Source organism: Schistocerca nitens, chromosome 12, assembly GCF_023898315.1.
Source record: "Schistocerca nitens isolate TAMUIC-IGC-003100 chromosome 12, iqSchNite1.1, whole genome shotgun sequence".
Lineage (NCBI taxonomy): Eukaryota > Metazoa > Arthropoda > Insecta > Orthoptera > Acrididae > Schistocerca > Schistocerca nitens.
This window is the reverse complement of record NC_064625.1, coordinates 54890124-54910257: the sequence shown is the minus strand read 5'-3', so window position 1 is coordinate 54910257 and position 20134 is coordinate 54890124.

Below are 20134 nucleotides of genomic sequence, written 5' to 3'. Positions count from 1 at the left end.
CTAAGTTGATGCAATCGCCCAGTAAGAAGAGCTACATTTATAGTTTTAGTTATCGATTACTGAATTATTGGTCGGTTTGATGCCTTGGACATGACCGAGGACCTTAAGATTTTGCATGAACCGAGGACTGGCAGCCACGTAACACGAGAAAATGTGAAAAGTGTTAATATGTAGTAAAAACCTTAGAAAATCTCCGTGTTTCGTCATTCACCATCGAATCGATATAACGCGAGATCGACACATTGGTCGCATTTCTCTCTGAAACGGTTACATTTATGGTCTGCCAGTCCTTGTCGCGTGCTGCGGTATGTGGGGACAATACAAGCAGCACAGTAGAACACAGGAGAAGCATCTAAGTTGATGCAATCGCCCAGTAAGAAGAGCTACATTTATAGTTTTAGTTATCGATTACTGAATTATTGGTCGGTTTGGTGCCTTGGACATGACCGAGGACCTTACGATTTTGCATGAACCGAGGACTGGCAGCCACGTAACACGAGAAAATGTGAAAAGTGTTAATATGTAGTAAAAACCTTAGAAAATCTCCGTGTTTCGTCATTCACCATCGAATCGATATAACGCGAGATCGTTACATTGGTCGCATTTCTCTTTGAAACGGTTACATTTATGGTCTGCCAGCCCTTGTCGCGTGCTGCGGTATGTGGGGACAATACAAGCAGCACAGTAGAACACAGGAGAAGCATCTAAGTTGTTGCAATCGCCCAGTAAGAAGAGCTACATTTATAGTTTTAGTTATCGATTATTGAATTATTGGTCGGTTTGGTGCCATGGACATGACCGAGGACCTTAAGATTTTGCATGAACCGAGGACTGGCAGCCACGTAACACGAGAAAATGTGAAAAGTGTTAATATGTAGTAAAAACCTTAGAAAATCTCCGTGTTTCGTCATTCACCATCGAATCGATATAACGCGAGATCGTCACATTGGTCGCATTTCTCTCTGAAACGGTTACATTTATGGTCTGCCCGTCCTTGTCGCGTGCTTCGGTATGTGGGGACAATACAAGCAGCACAGTAGAACACAGGAGAAGCATCTAAGTTGATGTAATCGCCCAGTAAGAAGAGCTACATTTATAGTTTTAGTTATCGATTATTGAATTATTGGTCGGTTTGGTGCCTTGGACATGACCGAGGACCTTAAGATTTTGCATGAACCGAGGACTGGTACCCACGTAACACGAGAAAATGTGAAAAGTGTTAATATGTAGTAAAAACCTTAGAAAATCTCCGTGTTTCGTCATTCACCATCGAATCGATATAACGCGAGATCGTCACATTGGTCGCATTTCTCTCTGAAACGGTTACATTTATGGTCTGCGAGCCCTTGTCGCGTGCTGCGGTATGTGGGGACAATACAAGCAGCACAGTAGAACACAGGAGAAGCATCTAAGTTGATGCAATCGCCCAGTAAGAAGAGCTACATTTATAGTTTTAGTTATCGATTATTGAATTATTGGTCGGTTTGGTGCCTTGGACATGACCGAGGACCTTAAGATTTTGCATGAACCGAGGACTGGTACCCACGTAACACGAGAAAATGTGAAAAGTGTTAATATGTAGTAAAAACCTTAGAAAATCTCCGTGTTTCGTCATTCACCATCGAATCGATATAACGCGAGATCGTCACATTGGTCGCATTTCTCTCTGAAACGGTTACATTTATGGTCTGCCAGTCCTTGTCGCGTGCTGCGGTATGTGGGGACAATACAAGCAGCACAGTAGAACACAGGAGAAGCATCTAAGTTGATGCAATCGCCCAGTAAGAAGAGCTACATTTATAGTTTTAGTTATCGATTACTGAATTATTGGTCGGTTTGGTGCCTTGGACATGACCGAGGACCTTAAGATTTTGCATGAACCGAGGACTGGCAGCCACGTAACACGAGAAAATGTGAAAAGTGTTAATATGTAGTAAAAACCTTAGAAAATCTCCGTGTTTCGTCATTCACCATCGAATCGATATAACGCGAGATCGTCACATTGGTCGCATTTCTCTCTGAAACGGTTACATTTATGGTCTGCCAGCCCTTGTCGCGTGCTGCGGTATGTGGGGACAATACAAGCAGCACAGTAGAACACAGGAGAAGCATCTAAGTTGATGCAATCGCCCAGTAAGAAGAGCTACATTTATAGTTTTAGTTATCGATTATTGAATTATTGGTCGGTTTGGTGCCTTGGACATGACCGAGGACCTTAAGATTTTGCATGAACCGAGGACTGGCAGCCACGTAACACGAGAAAATGTGAAAAGTGTTAATATGTAGTAAAAACCTTAGAAAATCTCCGTGTTTCGTCATTCACCATCGAATCGATATAACGCGTGATCGTCACATTGGTCGCATTTCTCTCTGTAACGGTTACATTTATGGTCTACCAGTCCTTGTCGCGTGCTGCGGTATGTGGGGACAATACAAGCAGCACAGTAGAACACAGGAGAAGCATCTAAGTTGATGCAATCGCCCAGTAAGAAGAGCTACATTTATAGTTTTAGTTATCGATTATTGAATTATTGGTCGGTTTGGTGCCTTGGACATGACCGAGGACCTTAAGATTTTCCATGAACCGAGGACTGGCAGCCACGTAACACGAGAAAATGTGAAAAGTGTTAATATGTAGTAAAAACCTTAGAAAATCTCCGTGTTTCGTCATTCACCATCGAATCGATATAACGCGAGATCGTCACATTGGTCGCATTTCTCTCTGAAACGGTTACATTTATGGTCTGCCAGCCCTTGTCGCGTGCTGCGGTATGTGGGGACAATACAAGCAGCACAGTAGAACACAACAGAAGCATCTAAGTTGATGCAATCGCCCAGTAAGAAGAGCTACATTTATAGTTTTAGTTATCGATTATTGAATTATTGGTCGGTTTGGTGCCTTGGACATGACCGAGGACCTTAAGATTTTGCATGAACCGAGGACTGGTACCCACGTAACACGAGAAAATGTGAAAAGTGTTAATATGTAGTAAAAACCTTAGAAAATCTCCGTGTTTCGTCATTCACCATCGAATCGATATAACGCGAGATCGTCACATTGGTCGCATTTCTCTCTGAAACGGTTACATTTATGGTCTGCCAGCCCTTGTCGCGTGCTGCGGTATGTGGGGACAATACAAGCAGCACAGTAGAACACAGGAGAAGCATCTAAGTTGATGCAATCGCCCAGTAAGAAGAGCTACATTTATAGTTTTAGTTATCGATTACTGAATTATTGGTCGGTTTGATGCCTTGGACATGACCGAGGACCTTAAGATTTTGCATGAACCGAGGACTGGCAGCCACGTAACACGAGAAAATGTGAAAAGTGTTAATATGTAGTAAAAACCTTAGAAAATCTCCGTGTTTCGTCATTCACCATCGAATCGATATAACGCGAGATCGACACATTGGTCGCATTTCTCTCTGAAACGGTTACATTTATGGTCTGCCAGTCCTTGTCGCGTGCTGCGGTATGTGGGGACAATACAAGCAGCACAGTAGAACACAGGAGAAGCATCTAAGTTGATGCAATCGCCCAGTAAGAAGAGCTACATTTATAGTTTTAGTTATCGATTACTGAATTATTGGTCGGTTTGGTGCCTTGGACATGACCGAGGACCTTACGATTTTGCATGAACCGAGGACTGGCAGCCACGTAACACGAGAAAATGTGAAAAGTGTTAATATGTAGTAAAAACCTTAGAAAATCTCCGTGTTTCGTCATTCACCATCGAATCGATATAACGCGAGATCGTTACATTGGTCGCATTTCTCTTTGAAACGGTTACATTTATGGTCTGCCAGCCCTTGTCGCGTGCTGCGGTATGTGGGGACAATACAAGCAGCACAGTAGAACACAGGAGAAGCATCTAAGTTGATGCAATCGCCCAGTAAGAAGAGCTACATTTATAGTTTTAGTTATCGATTATTGAATTATTGGTCGGTTTGGTGCCATGGACATGACCGAGGACCTTAAGATTTTGCATGAACCGAGGACTGGCAGCCACGTAACACGAGAAAATGTGAAAAGTGTTAATATGTAGTAAAAACCTTAGAAAATCTCCGTGTTTCGTCATTCACCATCGAATCGATATAACGCGAGATCGTCACATTGGTCGCATTTCTCTCTGAAACGGTTACATTTATGGTCTGCCCGTCCTTGTCGCGTGCTTCGGTATGTGGGGACAATACAAGCAGCACAGTAGAACACAGGAGAAGCATCTAAGTTGATGTAATCGCCCAGTAAGAAGAGCTACATTTATAGTTTTAGTTATCGATTATTGAATTATTGGTCGGTTTGGTGCCTTGGACATGACCGAGGACCTTAAGATTTTGCATGAACCGAGGACTGGTACCCACGTAACACGAGAAAATGTGAAAAGTGTTAATATGTAGTAAAAACCTTAGAAAATCTCCGTGTTTCGTCATTCACCATCGAATCGATATAACGCGAGATCGTCACATTGGTCGCATTTCTCTCTGAAACGGTTACATTTATGGTCTGCGAGCCCTTGTCGCGTGCTGCGGTATGTGGGGACAATACAAGCAGCACAGTAGAACACAGGAGAAGCATCTAAGTTGATGCAATCGCCCAGTAAGAAGAGCTACATTTATAGTTTTAGTTATCGATTATTGAATTATTGGTCGGTTTGGTGCCTTGGACATGACCGAGGACCTTAAGATTTTCCATGAACCGAGGACTGGTACCCACGTAACACGAGAAAATGTGAAAAGTGTTAATATGTAGTAAAAACCTTAGAAAATCTCCGTGTTTCGTCATTCACCATCGAATCGATATAACGCGAGATCGTCACATTGGTCGCATTTCTCTCTGAAACGGTTACATTTATGGTCTGCCAGTCCTTGTCGCGTGCTGCGGTATGTGGGGACAATACAAGCAGCACAGTAGAACACAGGAGAAGCATCTAAGTTGATGCAATCGCCCAGTAAGAAGAGCTACATTTATAGTTTTAGTTATCGATTACTGAATTATTGGTCGGTTTGGTGCCTTGGACATGACCGAGGACCTTAAGATTTTGCATGAACCGAGGACTGGCAGCCACGTAACACGAGAAAATGTGAAAAGTGTTAATATGTAGTAAAAACCTTAGAAAATCTCCGTGTTTCGTCATTCACCATCGAATCGATATAACGCGAGATCGTCACATTGGTCGCATTTCTCTCTGAAACGGTTACATTTATGGTCTGCCAGCCCTTGTCGCGTGCTGCGGTATGTGGGGACAATACAAGCAGCACAGTAGAACACAGGAGAAGCATCTAAGTTGATGCAATCGCCCAGTAAGAAGAGCTACATTTATAGTTTTAGTTATCGATTATTGAATTATTGGTCGGTTTGGTGCCTTGGACATGACCGAGGACCTTAAGATTTTGCATGAACCGAGGACTGGCAGCCACGTAACACGAGAAAATGTGAAAAGTGTTAATATGTAGTAAAAACCTTAGAAAATCTCCGTGTTTCGTCATTCACCATCGAATCGATATAACGCGTGATCGTCACATTGGTCGCATTTCTCTCTGTAACGGTTACATTTATGGTCTACCAGTCCTTGTCGCGTGCTGCGGTATGTGGGGACAATACAAGCAGCACAGTAGAACACAGGAGAAGCATCTAAGTTGATGCAATCGCCCAGTAAGAAGAGCTACATTTATAGTTTTAGTTATCGATTATTGAATTATTGGTCGGTTTGGTGCCTTGGACAATACCGAGGACCTTAAGATTTTCCATGAACCGAGGACTGGCAGCCACGTAACACGAGAAAATGTGAAAAGTGTTAATATGTAGTAAAAACCTTAGAAAATCTCCGTGTTTCGTCATTCACCATCGAATCGTCACATTGGTCGCATTTCTCTCTGAAACGGTTACATTTATGGTCTGCCAGCCCTTGTTGCGTGCTGCGGTATGTGGGGACAATACAAGCAGCACAGTAGAACACAGGAGAAGCATCTAAGTTGATGCAATCGCCCAGTAAGAAGAGCTACATTTATAGTTTTAGTTATCGATTATTGAATTATTGGTCGGTTTGGTGGCTTGGACATGACCGAGGACCTTAAGATTTTGCATGAACCGAGGACTGGCAGCCACGTAACACGAGAAAATGTGAAAAGTGTTAATATGTAGTAAAAACCTTAGAAAATCTCCGTGTTTCGTCATTCACCATCGAATCGATATAACGCGAGATCGTCACATTGGTCGCATTTCTCTCTGAAACGGTTACATTTATGGTCTGCCAGCCCTTGTCGCGTGCTGCGGTATGTGGGGACAATACAAGCAGCACAGTAGAACACAGGAGAAGCATCTAAGTTGATGCAATCGCCCAGTAAGAAGAGCTACATTTATAGTTTTAGTTATCGATTACTGAATTATTGGTCGGTTTGGTGCATTGGACATGACCGAGGACCTTAAGATTTTGCATGAACCGAGGACTGGCAGCCACGTAACACGAGAAAATGTGAAAAGTGTTAATATGTAGTAAAAACCTTAGAAAATCTCCGTGTTTCGTCATTCACCATCGAATCGATATAACGCGAGATCGTCACATTGGTCGCATTTCTCTCTGAAACGGTTACATTTATGGTCTGCCAGCCCTTGTCGCGTGCTGCGGTATGTGGGGACAATACAAGCAGCACAGTAGAACACAGGAGAAGCATCTAAGTTGATGCAATCGCCCAGTAAGAAGAGCTACATTTATAGTTTTAGTTATCGATTATTGAATTATTGGTCGGTTTGGTGCCTTGGACATGACCGAGGACCTTAAGATTTTGCATGAACCGAGGACTGGCAGCCACGTAACACGAGAAAATGTGAAAAGTGTTAATATGTAGTAAAAACCTTAGAAAATCTCCGTGTTTCGTCATTCACCATCGAATCGATATAACGCGTGATCGTCACATTGGTCGCATTTCTCTCTGTAACGGTTACATTTATGGTCTACCAGTCCTTGTCGCGTGCTGCGGTATGTGGGGACAATACAAGCAGCACAGTAGAACACAGGAGAAGCATCTAAGTTGATGCAATCGCCCAGTAAGAAGAGCTACATTTATAGTTTTAGTTATCGATTATTGAATTATTGGTCGGTTTGGTGCCTTGGACAATACCGAGGACCTTAAGATTTTCCATGAACCGAGGACTGGCAGCCACGTAACACGAGAAAATGTGAAAAGTGTTAATATGTAGTAAAAACCTTAGAAAATCTCCGTGTTTCGTCATTCACCATCGAATCGTCACATTGGTCGCATTTCTCTCTGAAACGGTTACATTTATGGTCTGCCAGCCCTTGTTGCGTGCTGCGGTATGTGGGGACAATACAAGCAGCACAGTAGAACACAGGAGAAGCATCTAAGTTGATGCAATCGCCCAGTAAGAAGAGCTACATTTATAGTTTTAGTTATCGATTATTGAATTATTGGTCGGTTTGGTGGCTTGGACATGACCGAGGACCTTAAGATTTTGCATGAACCGAGGACTGGCAGCCACGTAACACGAGAAAATGTGAAAAGTGTTAATATGTAGTAAAAACCTTAGAAAATCTCCGTGTTTCGTCATTCACCATCGAATCGATATAACGCGAGATCGTCACATTGGTCGCATTTCTCTCTGAAACGGTTACATTTATGGTCTGCCAGCCCTTGTCGCGTGCTGCGGTATGTGGGGACAATACAAGCAGCACAGTAGAACACAGGAGAAGCATCTAAGTTGATGCAATCGCCCAGTAAGAAGAGCTACATTTATAGTTTTAGTTATCGATTATTGAATTATTGGTCGGTTTGGTCCCTTGGACATGACCGAGGACCTTAAGATTTTGCATGAACCGAGGACTGGTACCCACGAAAAACGAGAAAATGTAAAAAGTGTTAATATGTAGTAAAAACCTTAGAAAATCTCCGTGTTTCGTCATTCACCATCGAATCGATATAACGCGAGATCGTCACATTGGTCGCATTTCTCTCTGAAACGGTTACATTTATGGTCTGCCAGCCCTTGTCGCGTGCTGCGGTATGTGGGGACAATACAAGCAGCACAGTAGAACACAGGAGAAGCATCTAAGTTGATGCAATCGCCCAGTAAGAAGAGCTACATTTATAGTTTTTGTAATCGATTATTGAATAATTGGTCGGATTGATGCCTTGGACATGACCGAGGACCTTAAGATTTTGCATGAACCGACGACTGGCAGCCACGTAACACGAGAAAATGTGAAAAGTGTTGATATGTAGTAAAAACCTTAGAAAATCTCCGTGTTTCGTCATTCACCATCGAATCGATATAACGCGAGATCGTCACATTGGTCGCATTTCTCTCTGAAACGGTTACATTTATGGTCTGCCAGCCCTTGTCGCGTGCTGCGGTATGTGGGGACAATACAAGCAGCACAGTAGAACACAGGAGAAGCATCTAAGTTGATGCAATCGCCCAGTAAGAAGAGCTACATTTATAGTTTTAGTTATCGATTATTGAATTATTAATCGGTTTGGTGCCTTGGACATGACCGAGGACCTTAAGATTTTGCATGAACCGAGGACTGGCAGCCACGTAACACGAGAAAATGTGAAAAGTGTTAATATGTAGCAAAAACCTTAGAAAATCTCCGTGTTTCGTCATTCACCATCTAATCGATATAACGCGAGATCGTCACATTGGTCGCATTTCTCTCTGAAACGGTTACATTTATGGTCTGCCAGTCCTTGTCGCGTGCTGCGGTATGTGGGGACAATACAAGCAGCACAGTAGAACACAGGAGAAGCATCTAAGTTGATGCAATCGCCCAGTAAGAAGTGCTACATTTATAGTTTTAGTTATCGATTACTGAATTATTGGTCGGTTTGATGCCTTGGACATGACGGAGGACCTTACGATTTTGCATGAACCGAGGACTGGCAGCCACGTAACACGAGAAAATGTGAAAAGTGTTAATATGTAGTAAAAACCTTAGAAAATCTCCGTGTTTCGTCATTCACCATCGAATCGATATAACGCGAGATCGTCACATTGGTCGCATTTCTCTCTGAAACGGTTACATTTATGGTCTGCCAGCCCTTGTCGCGTGGTGCGGTATGTGGGGACAATACAAGCAGCACAGTAGAACACAGGAGAAGCATCTAAGTTGATGCAATCGCCCAGTAAGAAGAGCTACATTTATAGTTTTAGTTATCGATTATTGAATTATTGGTCGGTTTGGTGCCTTGGACATGACCGAGGACCTTAAGATTTTCCATGAACCGAGGACTGGCAGCCACGTAACACGAGAAAATGTGAAAAGTGTTAATATGTAGTAAAAACCTTAGAAAATCTCCGTGTTTCGTCATTCACCATCGAATCGATATAACGCGAGATCGTTACATTGGTCGCATTTCTCTCTGAAACGGTTACATTTATGGTCTGCCCGCCCTTGTCGCGTGCTGCGGTATGTGGGGACAATACAAGCAGCACAGTAGAACACAGGAGAAGCATCTAAGTTGATGCAATCGCCCAGTAAGAAGAGCTACATTTATAGTTTTAGTTATTGATTATTGAATTATTGGTCGGTTTGGTGCCTTGGACATGACCGAGGACCTTAAGATTTTGCATGAACCGAGGACTGGCAGCCACGTAACACGAGAAAATGTGAAAAGTGTTAATATGTAGTAAAAACCTTAGAAAATCTCCGTGTTTCGTCATTCACCATCGAATCGATATAACGCGAGATCGTCACATTGGTCGCATTTCTCTCTGAAACGGTTACATTTATGGTCTGCCAGTCCTTGTCGCGTGCTGCGGTATGTGGGGACAATACAAGCAGCACAGTAGAACACAGGAGAAGCATCTAAGTTGATGTAATCGCCCAGTAAGAAGAGCTACATTTATAGTTTTAGTTATCGATTATTGAATTATTGATCGGTTTGGTGCCTTGGACATGACCGAGGACCTTAAGATTTTGCATGAACCGAGGACTGGTACCCACGTAACACGAGAAAATGTGAAAAGTGTTAATATGTAGTAAAAACCTTAGAAAATCTCCGTGTTTCGTCATTCACCATCGAATCGATATAACGCGAGATCGTCACATTGGTCGCATTTCTCTCTGAAACGGTTACATTTATGGTCTGCCAGTCCTTGTCGCGTGCTGCGGTATGTGGGGACAATACAAGCAGCACAGTAGAACACAGGAGAAGCATCTAAGTTGATGCAATCGCCCAGTAAGAAGAGCTACATTTATAGTTTTAGTTATCGATTACTGAATTATTGGTCGGTTTGGTGCCTTGGACATGACCGAGGACCTTACGATTTTGCATGAACCGAGGACTGGCAGCCACGTAACACGAGAAAATGTGAAAAGTGTTAATATGTAGTAAAAACCTTAGAAAATCTCCGTGTTTCGTCATTCACCATCGAATCGATATAACGCGAGATCGTTACATTGGTCGCATTTCTCTTTAAAACGGTTACATATATGGTCTGCCAGCCCTTGTCGCGTGCTGCGGTATGTGGGGACAATACAAGCAGCACAGTAGAACACAGGAGAAGCATCTAAGTTGATGCAATCGCCCAGTAAGAAGAGCTACATTTATAGTTTTAGTTATCGATTATTGAATTATTGGTCGGTTTGGTGCCTTGGACATGACCGAGGACCTTAAGATTTTGCATGAACCGAGGACTGGCAGCCACGTAACACGAGAAAATGTGAAAAGTGTTAATATGTAGTAAAAACCTTAGAAAATCTCCGTGTTTCGTCATTCACCATCGAATCGATATAACGCGAGATCGTCACATTGGTCGCATTTCTCTCTGAAACGGTTACATTTATGGTTTGCCAGTAATTGTCGCGTGCTGCGGTATGTGGGGACAATACAAGCAGCACAGTAGAACACAGGAGAAGCATCTAAGTTGATGTAATCGACCAGTAAGAAGAGCTACATTTATAGTTTTAGTTATCGATTATTGAATTATTGGTCGGTTTGGTGCCTTGGACATGACCGAGGACCTTAAGATTTTGCATGAACCGAGGACTGGCAGCCACGTAACACGAGAAAATGTGAAAAGTGTTAATATGTAGTAAAAACCTTAGAAAATCTCCGTGTTTCGTCATTCACCATCGAATCGATATAACGCGTGATCGTCACATTGGTCGTATTTCTCTTTGTAACGGTTACATTTATGGTCTGCCAGTCCTTGTCGCGTGCTGCGGTATGTGGGGACAATACAAGCAGCACAGTAGAACACAGGAGAAGCATCTAAGTTGATGCAATCGCCCAGTAAGAAGAGCTACATTTATAGTTTTAGTTATCGATTATTGAATTATTGGTCGGTTTGGTGCCTTGGACATGACCGAGGACCTAAAGATTTTCCATGAACCGAGGACTGGCAGCCACGTAACACGAGAAAATGTGAAAAGTGTTAATATGTAGTAAAAACATTAGAAAATCTCCGTGTTTCGTCATTCACCATCGAATCGATATAACGTGAGATCGTCACATTGGTCGCATTTCTCTCTGAAACGGTTACATTTATGGTCTGCCAGCCCTTGTCGCGTGCTGCGGTATGTGGGGACAATACAAGCAGCACAGTAGAACACAGGAGAAGCATCTAAGTTGATGCAATCGCCCAGTAAGAAGAGCTACATTTATAGTTTTAGTTATCGATTATTGAATTATTGGTCGGTTTGGTGCCTTGGACATGACCGAGGACCTTAAGATTTTGCATGAACCGAGGACTGGCAGCCACGTAACACGAGAAAATGTGAAAAGTGTTAAAATGTAGTAAAAACCTTAGAAAATCTCCGTGTTTCGTCATTCACCATCGAATCGATATAACGCGAGATCGTCACATTGGTCGCATTTCTCTCTGAAACGGTTACATTTATGGTCTGCCAGCCCTTGTTGCGTGCTGCGGTATGTGGGGACAATACAAGCAGCACAGTAGAACACAGGAGAAGCATCTAAGTTGATGCAATCGCCCAGTAAGAAGAGCTACATTTATAGTTTTAGTTATCGATTATTGAATTATTGGTCGGTTTGGTGGCTTGGACATGACCGAGGACCTTAAGATTTTGCATGAACCGAGGACTGGCAGCCACGTAACACGAGAAAATGTGAAAAGTGTTAATATGTAGTAAAAACCTTAGAAAATTTCCGTGTTTCGTCATTCACCATCGAATCGATATAACGCGAGATCGTCACATTGGTCGCATTTCTCTCTGAAACGGTTACATTTATGGTCTGCCAGCCCTTGTCGCGTGCTGCGGTATGTGGGGACAATACAAGCAGCACAGTAGAACACAGGAGAAGCATCTAAGTTGATGCAATCGCCCAGTAAGAAGAGCTACATTTATAGTTTTTGTAATCGATTATTGAATAATTGGTCGGTTTGATGCCTTGGACATGACCGACGACCTTAAGATTTTGCATGAACCGACGACTGGCAGCCACGTAACACGAGAAAATGTGAAAAGTGTTGATATGTAGTAAAAACCTTAGAAAATCTCCGTGTTTCGTCATTCACCATCGAATAGATATAACGCGAGATCGTCACATTGGTCGCATTTCTCTTTGAAACGGTTACATTTATGGTCTGCCAGCCCTTGTCGCGTGCTGCGGTATGTGGGGACAATACAAGCAGCACAGTAGAACACAGGAGAAGCATCTAAGTTGATGCAATCGCCCAGTAAGAAGAGCTACATTTATAGTTTTAGTTATCGATTATTGAATTATTGGTCGGTTTGGTGCCTTGGACACGACCGAGGACCTTGAGATTTTGCATGAACCGAGGATTGATACCCACGTAACACGAGAAAATGTGAAAAGTGTTAATATGTAGTAAAAACCTTAGAAAATCTCCGTGTTTCGTCATTCACCATCGAATCGATATAACGCGAGATCGTCACATTGGTCGCATTTCTCTCTGAAACGGTTACATTTATGGTCTGCCAGCCCTTGTCGCGTGCTGCGGTATGTGGGGACAATACAAGCAGCACAGTAGAACACAGGAGAAGCATCTAAGTTGATGCAATCGCCCAGTAACAAGAGCTACATTTATAGTTTTAGTTATCGATTATTGAATAATTGGTCGGTTTGATGCCTTGGACATGACCGAGGACCTTAAGATTTTGCATGAACCGAGGACTGGCAGCCACGTAACACGAGAAAATGTGAAAAGTGTTAATATGTAGCAAAAACCTTAGAAAATCTCCGTGTTTCGTCATTCACCATCTAATCGATATAACGCGAGATCGACACATTGGTCGCATTTCTCTCTGAAACGGTTACATTTATGGTCTGCCAGTCCTTGTCGCGTGCTGCGGTATGTGGGGACAATACAAGCAGCACAGTAGAACACAGGAGAAGCATCTAAGTTGATGCAATCGCCCAGTAAGAAGAGCTACATTTATAGTTTTAGTTATCGATTACTGAATTATTGGTCGGTTTGATGCCTTGGACATGACCGAGGACCTTACGATTTTGCATGAACCGAGGACTGGCAGCCACGTAACACGAGAAAATGTGAAAAGTGTTAATATGTAGTAAAAACCTTAGAAAATCTCCGTGTTTCGTCATTCACCATCGAATCGATATAACGCGAGATCGTCACATTGGTCGCATTTCTCTCTGAAACGGTTACATTTATGGTCTGCCAGCCCTTGTCGCGTGGTGCGGTATGTGGGGACAATACAAGCAGCACAGTAGAACACAACAGAAGCATCTAAGTTGATGCAATCGCCCAGTAAGAAGAGCTACATTTATAGTTTTAGTTATCGATTATTGAATTATTGGTCGGTTTGGTGCCTTGGACATGACCGAGGACCTTAAGATTTTCCATGAACCGAGGACTGGCAGCCACGTAACACGAGAAAATGTGAAAAGTGTTAATATGTAGTAAAAACCTTAGAAAATCTCCGTGTTTCGTCATTCACCATCGAATCGATATAACGCGAGATCGTTACATTGGTCGCATTTCTCTCTGAAACGGTTACATTTATGGTCTGCCCGCCCTTGTCGCGTGCTGCGGTATGTGGGGACAATACAAGCAGCACAGTAGAACACAGGAGAAGCATCTAAGTTGATGCAATCGCCCAGTAAGAAGAGCTACATTTATAGTTTTAGTTATTGATTATTGAATTATTGGTCGGTTTGGTGCCTTGGACATGACCGAGGACCTTAAGATTTTGCATGAACCGAGGACTGGCAGCCACGTAACACGAGAAAATGTGAAAAGTGTTAATATGTAGTAAAAACCTTAGAAAATCTCCGTGTTTCGTCATTCACCATCGAATCGATATAACGCGAGATCGTCACATTGGTCGCATTTCTCTCTGAAACGGTTACATTTATGGTCTGCCAGTCCTTGTCGCGTGCTGCGGTATGTGGGGACAATACAAGCAACACAGTAGAACACAGGAGAAGCATCTAAGTTGATGTAATCGCCCAGTAAGAAGAGCTACATTTATAGTTTTAGTTATCGATTATTGAATTATTGATCGGTTTGGTGCCTTGGACATGACCGAGGACCTTAAGATTTTGCATGAACCGAGGACTGGTACCCACGTAACACGAGAAAATGTGAAAAGTGTTAATATGTAGTAAAAACCTTAGAAAATCTCCGTGTTTCGTCATTCACCATCGAATCGATATAACGCGAGATCGTCACATTGGTCGCATTTCTCTCTGAAACGGTTACATTTATGGTCTGCCAGTCCTTGTCGCGTGCTGCGGTATGTGGGGACAATACAAGCAGCACAGTAGAACACAGGAGAAGCATCTAAGTTGATGCAATCGCCCAGTAAGAAGAGCTACATTTATAGTTTTAGTTATCGATTACTGAATTATTGGTCGGTTTGGTGCCTTGGACATGACCGAGGACCTTACGATTTTGCATGAACCGAGGACTGGCAGCCACGTAACACGAGAAAATGTGAAAAGTGTTAATATGTAGTAAAAACCTTAGAAAATCTCCGTGTTTCGTCATTCACCATCGAATCGATATAACGCGAGATCGTTACATTGGTCGCATTTCTCTTTAAAACGGTTACATTTATGGTCTGCCAGCCCTTGTCGCGTGCTGCGGTATGTGGGGACAATACAAGCAGCACAGTAGAACACAGGAGAAGCATCTAAGTTGATGCAATCGCCCAGTAAGAAGAGCTACATTTATAGTTTTAGTTATCGATTATTGAATTATTGGTCGGTTTGGTGCCTTGGACATGACCGAGGACCTTAAGATTTTGCATGAACCGAGGACTGGCAGCCACGTAACACGAGAAAATGTGAAAAGTGTTAATATGTAGTAAAAACCTTAGAAAATCTCCGTGTTTCGTCATTCACCATCGAATCGATATAACGCGAGATCGTCACATTGGTCGCATTTCTCTCTGAAACGGTTACATTTATGGTCTGCCAGTAATTGTCGCGTGCTGCGGTATGTGGGGACAATACAAGCAGCACAGTAGAACACAGGAGAAGCATCTAAGTTGATGTAATCGACCAGTAAGAAGAGCTACATTTATAGTTTTAGTTATCGATTATTGAATTATTGGTCGGTTTGGTGCCTTGGACATGACCGAGGACCTTAAGATTTTGCATGAACCGAGGACTGGTACCCACGTAACACGAGAAAATGTGAAAAGTGTTAATATGTAGTAAAAACCATAGAAAATCTCCGTGTTTCGTCAAAATGGCTCTGAGCACTATGGGACTTAACATCTGTGGTCATCAGTCCCCTAGAACTTAGAACTACTTAAACCTAACTAACCTAAGGGCATCACACACATCCATGCCCGAGGCAGGATTCGAACCTGCGACCGTAGCGGTCACGCGGCCGTGTTTCGTCATTCACCATCGAATCGATATAACGCGAGATCGTCACATTGGTCGCATTTCTCTCTGAAACGGTTACATTTATGGTCTGCCAGCCCTTGTGCGTGCTGCGGTATGTGGGGACAATACAAGCAGCACAGTAGAACACAGGAGAAGCATCTAAGTTGATGCAATCGCCCAGTAAGAAGAGCTACATTTATAGTTTTAGTTATCGATTATTGAATTATTGGTCGGTTTGGTGCCTTGGACATGACCGAGGACCTTAAGATTTTGCATTAAGCCAGGACTGGCAGCCACGTAACACGAGAAAATGTGAAAAGTGTTAATATGTAGTAAAAACCTTAGAAAATCTCCGTGTTTCGTCATTCACCATCGAATCGATATAACGCGAGATCGTCACATTGGTCGCATTTCTCTCTGAAACGGTTACATTTATGGTCTGCCAGTCCTTGTCGCGTGCTGCGGTATGTGGGGACAATACAAGCAGCACAGTAGAACACAGGAGAAGCATCTAAGTTGATGCAATCGCCCAGTAAGAAGAGCTACATTTATAGTTTTAGTTATCGATTACTGAATTATTGGTCGGTTTGGTGCCTTGGACATGACCGAGGACCTTAAGATTTTGCATGAACCGAGGACTGGCAGCCACGTAACACGAGAAAATGTGAAAAGTGTTAATATGTAGTAAAAACCTTAGAAAATCTCCGTGTTTCGTCATTCACGATCGAATCGATATAACGCGTGATCGTCACATTGGTCGCATTTCTCTTTGTAACGGTTACATTTATGGTCTGCCAGTCCTTGTCGCGTGCTGCGGTATGTGGGGACAATACAAGCAGCACAGTAGAACACAGGAGAAGCATCTAAGTTGATGCAATCGCCCAGTAAGAAGAGCTACATTTATAGTTTTAGTTATCGATTATTGAATTATTGGTCGGTTTGGTGCCTTGGACATGACCGAGGACCTTAAGATTTTCCATGAACCGAGGACTGGCAGCCACGTAACACGAGAAAATGTGAAAAGTGTTAATATGTAGTAAAAACCTTAGAAAATCTCCGTGTTTCGTCATTCACCATCGAATCGATATAACGCGAGATCGTCACATTGGTCGCATTTCTCTCTGAAACGGTTACATTTATGGTCTGCCAGTCCTTGTCGCGTGCTGCGGTATGTGGGGACAATACAAGCAGCACAGTAGAACACAGGAGAAGCATCTAAGTTGATGTAATCGCCCAGTAAGAAGAGCTACATTTATAGTTTTAGTTATCGATTATTGAATTATTGGTCGGTTTGGTGCCTTGGACATGACCGAGGACCTTAAGATTTTGCATGAACCGAGGACTGGCAGCCACGTAACACGAGAAAATGTGAAAAGTGTTAATATGTAGTAAAAACCTTAGAAAATCTCCGTGTTTCGTCATTCACCATCGAATCGATATAACGCGAGATCGTCACATTGGTCGCATTTCTCTCTGAAACGGTTACATTTATGGTCTGCCAGTCCTTGTCGCGTGCTGCGGTATGTGGGGACAATACAAGCAGCACAGTAGAACACAGGAGAAGCATCTAAGTTGATGCAATCGCCCAGTAAGAAGAGCTACATTTATAGTTTTAGTTATCGATTATTGAATTATTGGTCGGTTTGGTGCCTTGGACATGACCGAGGACCTTACGATTTTGCATGAACCGAGGACTGGCAGCCACGTAACACGAGAAAATGTGAAAAGTGTTAATATGTAGTAAAAACCTTAGAAAATCTCCGTGTTTCGTCATTCACCATCGAATCGATATAACGCGAGATCGTTACATTGGTCGCATTTCTCTTTAAAACGGTTACATTTATGGTCTGCCAGCCCTTGTCGCGTGCTGCGGTATGTGGGGACAATACAAGCAGCACAGTAGAACACAGGAGAAGCATCTAAGTTGATGCAATCGCCCAGTAAGAAGAGCTACATTTATAGTTTTAGTTATCGATTATTGAATTATTGGTCGGTTTGGTGCCTTGGACATGACCGAGGACCTTAAGATTTTGCATGAACCGAGGACTGGCAGCCACGTAACACGAGAAAATGTGAAAAGTGTTAATATGTAGTAAAAACCTTAGAAAATCTCCGTGTTTCGTCATTCACCATCGAATCGATATAACGCGAGATCGTCACATTGGTCGCATTTCTCTCTGAAACGGTTACATTTATGGTCTGCCAGTAATTGTCGCGTGCTGCGGTATGTGGGGACAATACAAGCAGCACAGTAGAACACAGGAGAAGCATCTAAGTTGATGTAATCGACCAGTAAGAAGAGCTACATTCATAGTTTTAGTTATCGATTATTGAATTATTGGTCGGTTTGGTGCCTTGGACATGATCGAGGACCTTAAGATTTTGCATGAACCGAGGACTGGTACCCACGTAACACGAGAAAATGTGAAAAGTGTTAATATGTAGTAAAAACCTTAGAAAATCTCCGTGTTTCGTCATTCACCATCGAATCGATATAACGCGAGATCGTCACATTGGTCGCATTTCTCTCTGAAACGGTTACATTTATGGTCTGCCAGCCCTTGTGCGTGCTGCGGTATGTGGGGACAATACAAGCAGCACAGTAGAACACAGGAGAAGCATCTAAGTTGATGCAATCGCCCAGTAAGAAGAGCTACATTTATAGTTTTAGTTATCGATTATTGAATTATTGGTCGGTTTGGTGCCTTGGACATGACCGAGGACCTTAAGATTTTGCATGAACCGAGGACTGGCAGCCACGTAACACGAGAAAATGTGAAAAGTGTTAATATGTAGTAAAAACCTTAGAAAATCTCCGTGTTTCGTCATTCACCATCGAATCGATATAACGCGAGATCGTCACATTGGTCGCATTTCTCTCTGAAACGGTTACATTTATGGTCTGCCAGTCCTTGTCGCGTGCTGCGGTATGTGGGGACAATACAAGCAGCACAGTAGAACACAGGAGAAGCATCTAAGTTGATGCAATCGCCCAGTAAGAAGAGCTACATTTATAGTTTCAGTTATCGATTACTGAATTATTGGTCGGTTTGGTGCCTTGGACATGACCGAGGACCTTAAGATTTTGCATGAATCGAGGACTGGCAGCCACGTAACACGAGAAAATGTGAAAAGTGTTAATATGTAGTAAAAATCTTAGAAAATCTCCGTGTTTCGTCATTCACCATCGAATCCATATAACGCGAGATCGTCACATTGGTCGCATTTCTCTCTGAAACGGTTACATTTATGGTCTGCCAGCCCTTGTCGCGTGCTGCGGTATGTGGGGACAATACAAGCAGCACAGTAGAACACAGGAGAAGCATCTAAGCTGATGCAATCGCCCAGTAAGAAGAGCTACATTTATAGTTTTAGTTATCGATTATTGAATTATTGGTCGGTTTGGTGCCTTGGACATGACCGAGGACCTTAAGATTTTGCATGAACCGAGGACTGGCAGCCACGTAACACGAGAAAATGTGAAAAGTGTTAATATGTAGTAAAAACCTTAGAAAATCTCCGTGTTTCGTCATTCACGATCGAATCGACATAACGCGTGATCGTCACATTGGTCGCATTTCTCTTTGTAACGGTTACATTTATGGTCTGCCAGTCCTTGTCGCGTGCTGCGGTATGTGGGGACAATACAAGCAGCACAGTAGAACACAGGAGAAGCATCTAAGTTGATGCAATCGCCCAGTAAGAAGAGCTACATTTATAGTTTTAGTTATCGATTATTGAATTATTGGTCGGTTTGGTGCCTTGGACATGACCGAGGACCTTAAGATTTTCCATGAACCGAGGACTGGTACCCACGTAACACGAGAAAATGTGAAAAGTGTTAATATGTAGTAAAAACCTTAGAAAATCTCCGTGTTTCGTCATTCACCATCGAATCGATATAACGCGAGATCGTCACATTGGTCGCATTTCTCTCTGAAACGGTTACATTTATGGTCTGCCAGCCCTTGTCGCGTGCTGCGGTATGTGGGGACAATACAAGCAGCACAGTAGAACACAGGAGAAGCATCTAAGTTGATGCAATCGCCCAGTAAGAAGAGCTACATTTATAGTTTTAGTTATCGATTATTGAATTATTGGTCGGTTTGGTGCCTTGGACATGACCGAGGACCTTAAGATTTAGCATGAACCGAGGACTGGCAGCCACGTAACACGAGAAAATGTGAAAAGTGTTAATATGTAGTAAAAACCTTAGAAAATCTCCGTGTTTCGTCATTCACCATCGAATCGATATAACGCGAGATCGTCACATTGGTCGCATTTCTCTCTGAAACCGTTACATTTATGGTCTGCCAGCCCTTGTCGC